The 7,598-nt window shown below is 42.4% G+C and overlaps 1 long non-coding RNA gene across 1 annotated transcript in view; it reads right to left on the bottom strand.

Moving 5' to 3' along the window:
• Positions 1–687: 687 nt before the first annotated feature.
• The window catches only part of LOC116150344 (uncharacterized), a 28,854-nt gene continuing 21,943 nt past the window's right edge, over positions 688–7,598 (bottom strand). Inside the window, exons 2-3 of the long non-coding RNA XR_004134052.2 lie at positions 1,329–1,384; positions 688–806 (exon numbers count right to left, since the gene is read on the bottom strand). This is a non-coding gene — a long non-coding RNA (uncharacterized LOC116150344). The remainder of the gene's footprint in view (positions 807–1,328; positions 1,385–7,598) is intronic.

The following is a 7,598-nucleotide window of genomic DNA, read 5'->3' as shown; positions in this document are numbered from 1 at the left end:
ATAGTTGGAATAGTTCATGGAGTGATCTGTTACTGAGACCTTGGAAGGCCAAGATTTCTCTGCTCTACATAAATATGTCACACGCAGATGTTTTGAGTTTATGCTGTGAACCAGCACCAGACATTGAATTTGCTTCAGGCTTGAGAGGGGCAAGAGCAGAAACAACATTTGACTCTTGGAGTTAAGCTAAGTAAGAGTAGGCAGTTAATTCTAGGTAAAAACTGGGAGCAAAATGTTATATACACAGGATAGTACGTGACGTTCAGTGTTTAATTATGAACTATCTATGTACTATGTCTACATGCAGATTCTAAAGCTCATCCCTTCAATTCATTACTCCCTCCAAATTTTTTTCAAAAAGAAGAATGATGTTCCGAAAGTTAATTGTAATGGAAAAAAATAGTAAAAGTAAAACAAACAAGTTAAAGGCAAAATGCAGAGAAGGAATATTCTGTCAAAAGAATTCCAGCCACAGAGGCAGAGCCCAGTGACAGCGGTTACTCCTGATAGCCGACTGTCAAAGGCAGAGTTGCTGGGAAATGATTGACACATTTCATCAAAGCTTCCACTCAGCTGCCTCTGCCAACTGTCGCTGGTAAATGACTTAATCTTTGCTAAACTTTCAAGCAGGAAAAGCGGAGCAGTTGAAATGCACCCACATATAGACCTGAAACGCTAATGAGATCATTTGACATTCTGGTTGATACGGGATCTACATTGTATTTTGACTTGCCTGCCACCATTGATATGGTGGATTTCCAGTCTGAAAGGTTCAAAAGCGATAGTTCCTTTACAATACACCCCAGCTGTAACAGAGAACGAAGAAATGTGGAAATGAATGAGTTAATTGCCAGTTATTTGTAGCAAGGTAAATTTTTAATCACATTTAGGACTTATATTTTTCTTCCTTGGGGAACGTAATTGTTTTAGAAGGACAGAGGGACATAAATATTTTATGTCATCTCCTAAAAAGAAAGAGTCATGTGGGTTCTTTCATGAACGTGTGTTTATACACCTTAGGTTGAAGGAATTTATGCAGGAGTGTTGAAATGCAAGATCATACGAATTGCAACATTTGCCCATGTCAACCACGTCACCCTAAGACACCCACAAATTTCTAACTTGGATTTTGGATTGGTTTATATGCTATGGCAAACCTGCACTTAGCAAAAGTGTCAGTGGGGCTGTGACTTTTTCTGCTTAAAGCTGATCTTTTCTACAAGCCTACAGAGCCTTTGTGAGCAGGGGTAGGAATCTGAATGAATTCTGGGTGCCTTCACTCTACTGGACAGCTAAGTCAGGTAAATCCTATTATAACGTTTACTTACAAGATGGGAGGAGCGGTCCAGCACCTGCACGCAGGCGTCTTCCTCTGTTTTCACCACTGCTTGAAAAAGATAAATGAGAATTACCAGGAGAATAAAGAGGAAAAATGTTTGGCTTCTGTCATCCAAAGCTTCATTACCGGGGGAAATCGGCCTAAACTTGTTCGTCACCCAATGTACGAAGGCTCTGTGACCAAAGGCACGACCTCCAAATTGCATTCTGTCCATAACCGTTTTCCCTTTGTTTTCCCTTCCACTTCTTAACAAGAGGTCAGTCCATCTGTTTCTGATTCTTTACAATTAACTCTGCACATTGGGTTTCTCTCTTTCTCCCTCCCTCCCTCTCTCATGGTCCTAAGAACTGATTTTCTTCTAACTAGGAAATTTTTATCTTGCCAGCAGTCAGAGTTCAAATACAGACATACACCAGTTTCCGTAGAAACTTTTAATACGTCAAATTTGAACTGCTCCTAAATTTGGCAAAATGCCTTGCCTCCTCCAAATTCATAAGACAGATGAGACACAAAAGTGAGATAAATGATGCCGTCCTGCTATTCCAAATGCCATATTGATATAGTCACGATTTGTGCCAATAAGGCTCACTGTCATCTAATTTTAACCTGTTTCTGTGTTAATTATGCTTAATTTTTGTCTTTCCTGTCTTTTGATCTCTTCTGGCCTTCACTTACTAGAATCTAAGTCTGTGAACAGCTCAATCTTTCAAACAACTTTCAGAGAGCCTGTCAGGTGCAAAACCCTGGACTTTTATCTTGGGTGAGGGTGAGGGAGTATAAAAATAGGAATCAGATATGCCCGACACATAATTCAGGCTTAACAAAATGTGTGAAGAATGAAAAGGAGGAAGAAAAGGACAGCATGAGGGAGGGAGGGAGGAGAGGTAAAAGTGTTTAATAATTCACTCCATGCAAGGTAATGGGTACCACTCCTACCCCACCATTCTGCTGGGATCTCTTCATGGCACATATTATTACCTGATATTATCTTGATTACTTTGTGTCTATTGTCTTTCTCTTTAGCAAGAAAGTAAGGATCATGAAAAGGAACAAAGTTGTCCGTCTGGCTCACAAGTGTGTTTTTGCCTAAAATCTAGGAAATGCCCGAGAAGTGTGACATGAAAGAAAAAGGAATGAATCCCTGGACCTTAGAAAGGCAGGAACACGTTTCCACTTTCCACCTTCACCCGTAGGGAACAGTCTTCCTCTGGGATCTTTCCTCCCCCACAGTAAGGAATCCTATCCTGTAACTTGCTCACCCAGAAATCAGCTGCTGTGGGTAAAAAAAAATTAGAAGTTGAATTTGTCCCCAGGGAGAGAAGAATTTTCTAATGAAGTCCAGGTTAGAATTTGATAAATTGATTGCTTTTGGTTGGACTTACCACAGCCGGTGAGAGATCTGATCTGAACCCTCCTTTTCAGTCCTGCCTCTGCACCTGCCCTTGCCTCCACTTCATCTTTATTTGGGTTTTTCCTTTTACTGAATTTGTCTCCATTTGGCCCCTAAAATTTCCCCCACCTCTTCCTGACTCAGGAATTCTTACAGCTACTTTCTTGAGTTTTCTCTCCCTTATTTCCCCCTTTGTTGTGCATCCCTTTTTACATACACATCTGATTTACTACAAGCAGTAACCTCTTTCCTCCTGGGAAAGGTGGGGTAGGCTCCGAGAACGCACTACAGAAATAATAAAGTTCAGAGATGATTATTTGTACTTCACTGCAGTTCAGATGCTCATGAAAAAGTCTTCCTTCCTTCTCTGCAGTGACTAGGAACCCTTGTGTTTCACTTTCCAGTTATCCTTTAAAAGCCCTTCTCTATTGGATGGGGCGTTATTGGCTCTGAATTTTATATTGCGTAGGTAGATTAATAAGGGGCAGCTCACCCTTGAGAGATCTGGATGAGTAGTTTAAAAAAAAAAAAAAAGAAGAAAACAGATAAAGGAATTAAGACCACACCGCTTGTTGCCCCTAATGGGTCTGAGATCTGCTGATGGATGACAAGTTAATAAAGAGCTCCAAACAGCTAGTGCCATCAGCAGTGTTCCTAACTCTGCAGATTCATTCATTACAGCCCCGTTTATGGTCCTATAGTGAAAAATAACTATTATTATGACTATTTATTTTTTCGCTTAACTAAGATCCTATACCTTCCTGAAAACTGTCATTTTGAAAAAAAATATTGCCACAGGGTGGGTCCCTACTAAGAAACGTGAGCTGTGTGTGATTCATGCATCCTAGTAAGATGCGAGAGCCTGTGAACTCCGACAGGTTATAGTTACCAGCAGGCAGTCAGCAGTCAGTTACTAGTATGATTTTAGGAGTAAAAATGCTTCAAGTCTAAGCTTTCTAACCAGGTGGCTTCTGGCAGATACCTGAAACTCCCCTATTGGACATTTATACGTTGAGGTCAGTGATTCTCAAGAGGGTGGGAGCGGGGAGACATGGAGGCAAAGGAAGGAGAAGGGGGATAAGAGGCTCTTCATGTAGTTTGCAAAATGTGTCTGATACTTCATTGCTTGGTTATACAATTCCTGGAACTAAAGCACTTGGCTTTCTCTGTCTTGGCTTCAAACATAAAGTCAAATGCATTAAAGGATGCCTGAGATTTGTGATGCTGGATAATAATAGTTTAGGTCGAAATTTGCCTTCTCCATGGTCTTCAGAGTCAGTGGGAAGGCTTCAGTGGAGCTGAGTGTATCTGCCTACTTTCTTCAACTGGATCAGTCTCGGAGAGCTTCATGATGATTTTGAAAAGTGGGAGAGCAAGACCAGATTTGCTCATGTCTAGAACCTCCCTCCAGTCTTTCTTTGGTCCCACTGTGTGCCGTGGCGCACTCCAGGGCCTTGGCAAACAGCGGTGCAGGCCATGCTCTGCATACGTGTAGAGGCTGTCGTCCACCTGGACCGCAGCATATGGTGACCCTGAATCCTACTTCTTTTAACTGCCTCATAACCTCTTTTTCCTCTCCTCCCTCCTTTCCCAGGTAAGAGTCTGTGACTCATTATTACAATCCCTCTCCAGCACACAGCCTCCACTTTCTTGCCCCCCTCCCTCTCCCTGGGGTTCACCTCTTTGCACTGATTACTACTCCAGCCTTTCAGTGCCAGCCCTCTAGCGCCCTCTATTGGCAGAGTCTATCCTGCAGCGGCAGGCAAAGAAGGTGTCTGCAGAATCCGGCTCCAGTACCACAAAGCAGGGCAAGGAAGGATGGGTTTGGAGGCAGAGATTACAGTAAGCAAAACAAGACTAGAGATCATGAGTTCAATATTAAATAGAACGGGTTTGAGATGCCAGGAGGAACTGAATTATAGTTTGGGTCTAGGAAACGAATCTCATCTGGAGAAAGATGTGAGCAGCACTGACCTACAGATGGATTTGAAGTCCTGGAAGGGGATGCTGTCCCTCAGAGAGTGTGTATCACACAAAGAAGACCAAGGAAAGGCCTTAAGAAACTCCAATTGTTAACTAATATTGGTACCAGGTGAATGGTGTCCCTTGTGTCTGAAACTATCTTCATGGTAGTATCACATTTATCTTAGACCCAACTCTGATTCTGAAACCTGGATATCTCTCCCCAGTAGACAACATCCCAGGAAGCTGATACCAGGCCCTCAATTTTCATGCTTTTTTCCAAACAAACAAACAAAAGAGTCCCAGACATTCATTTCTTTTGAGATCAGCAGCCCATCTCTTAGAGGTGAAATTTCTATTTTCCAAGAGGCTGGCAAGAAAAGGTGATTGCCTTCCAATTGCTTCCATTAGGCATGAGACACTGGATCTTTCAATGAAAAACTCAGCTTGCTAATTGCTATTCCAATTAAATCTGTGTTTCCAGTCTTTGGAGGGAGCTGGGCTTCGTGATCTTTCAGTAAGCTGACAGAACTGTGTAGTGGACTTCACAGTCTTTCGGCCATGCCGTATCCGCTGCCCCTTCATGGTATCCAGGTGTAGTTGACACCACCACCCCGCCCCAGGGATGAGCATGTGACTCAGACTGCGTGAGAGGACAATCCCGTCCTCCTCCGGCCACAGTGATTCAATGAGGGGTGAGCCTGTGACCTCTGGGCCGATGAGAGTCAGTCCCAACTTGTGTCTGGACTATTTAGTGAATGGAGTTCTATTTCTCTGTGAGACGTGAACCTTGGAGGATGCTGGGTTGGAGCTGCAAGTTTCCCACTTGCTTCCAAACAGAACTGTGAATGAAGCCAATAAAGAAGGTAGAATGAAGAGATGATGGGAGAATTGGTCCTGCTGGCATCATTTTAGCCCCTGCATGGAGGCAATCTGAAGTCAGTTCTAGCCTAACATTTTGTCGTTCCCAAGCCAAGGTTTTGTTTGTTTGTTTTTTCTGCTTAAGCCACTTTGAATTGGGTTTTCTGTCATTTATGAATTGAAGACTCTAATACAGAGAAGATGGTCAGAGTTATCTGTAAGAAGAAAATTCCAAACCACAGTCTTTAATTGATCTGTGGGGAGACAAAACCCCACAGCATTCTCGTAGCCCAGCCTGTATCAGGGTTACCCGTGAACTCTGAATCTGCCTCTCAGTTCCTTTAGGGTTGAGTTGATGAAAGAAATCCATTTTATTGTTTTCGGGTGCAACTGGCACTTTTAAATCTGCCCCCATCTAGTAGAGGCAAGATTAGTTCAGCTCTCACAAACCTAGGGCACACAGGGTCAGGATTTCCTTAGAGACGGCAAGACAGTTGGAATCAGCCTGCCCCGCTGTAGTCTGCTCCTGTGAATGAGTTCTAGCTATGCGCAATGCCACTGCAATTCCAAGACCTCCGTTTATTTAAGTAAACCTCATCATCTTGTCCCCAGGTTTCCTGCTCTGCGGCTTAAGGGTTTGAATAGCATCACAATCAATTTATCAATGATCTGGGCCCAAAGGGATTTTGATCTCAATCTTATTCTCCCTCAGCCACCTCCCATGTAGGCAGAAAATTAACAAAATGTGCTGATTAGATAGGTTTTTTCAAATGAATCCATTATCTTTTCACAGTGATCAAATAACAGCCGGTATAAAGTAAAATTTTATTACAGCCACAGGGCAAACTACTGGAAGAGGTAACTTGGTTTGGTTTATTTTTTGTTTTTGTTTTGTTTTGTTTTTTAAAAGGGAATAGGAGCTGGCACTGTCTTCATAACCTTTGTTCTTTTCATCCTCTGACAAGGATTCCCAAAGGAAGACCCTGTGGGACTCTATCTATCCCAGCAGGAAAACAAATAAAATCCCATCTACTTTTGAAGTTTTATCACTTTTAAAATATTGCTATTATGATGATAAGCCCTTTTGAGATTGACTTTTTTTTTTTCCCCATGGATGTTCTGATAGTGTTCAAATCGGAAGCAAAACAAAGTCACCTTTGGATTTCTTTCTTGTGTGCGAAGTGTACTTCACTGGAAACTGAACCCCTCATTAACATGGAAAAAAGAGACCAACAAAGCCATCTGGCATTCCGCTCCAAAATCGGGCGCTCCTGGGTAGAGTTTGATGATCTCCATAATCTGGGCTGTCCAAACTTTAGTGTGCCATTCCCCACCGCCCCAAGCATTGTCTTAATGTACTGGCAGGGCTTCTTCCTCCACTCCTGCTCTCTAGAAAAATGCACATTATAGCTCAACCTGCCGAGAAGATGTTCGTTTTATCTCTGAACCCTCATGACCAATTTGAAATTAAGAGAGAATGTTTTGGGCGGAAGTTGGTAGAGAAGGAATTTCTTGTTGCTGTTGGAACAGGAGTGGGATATTATTCCCAGCCTTCCTCTGGCAAGAGGCATTCAGCCGAGTCCAAGTAGCCTTCTTTTTTTCTTTAATTTTTTTTTTTGAGGGGGAGGTAATTAGGTTGGTTTGTTTGTTTATTTATTTTCAGTGGAGGTCCTGGGGATTGAACCCTGGATCTCGGGCATGCTCAGTGTGCACTCTATCCTCTCCCTGCAAAGTAGCCTTCTTACACATTCAACAAATAATTGTTGGTGACCCACAAGGGTATACACATTTATTAGTCCTCGTCCTCAAGAAAGAATATCTCGAGCAGTACTATTGACGAGTATTATTCATCACTATAAAGCCTACTCTGGTCTTGACATGAGAAAGTTTGCTTTGTCTTAGTCCCATGTTGCCCAGTTACAGAAGTTTCCTGTGAGCTGTGAATGCCAGTGGCATAGGATCTGAGTAGACAATTCACAGAAGAAAGATTAAACAGCCAAAAAGAATTAAAACCCATATGAAAAACTGTTCAGCCTCATCACTAAT

This window comes from Camelus dromedarius, chromosome 25, assembly GCF_036321535.1.
Source record: "Camelus dromedarius isolate mCamDro1 chromosome 25, mCamDro1.pat, whole genome shotgun sequence".
In the NCBI taxonomy this organism is placed as follows: domain Eukaryota; kingdom Metazoa; phylum Chordata; class Mammalia; order Artiodactyla; family Camelidae; genus Camelus; species Camelus dromedarius.
This window is presented reverse-complemented; position numbering and strand designations above follow the sequence as displayed.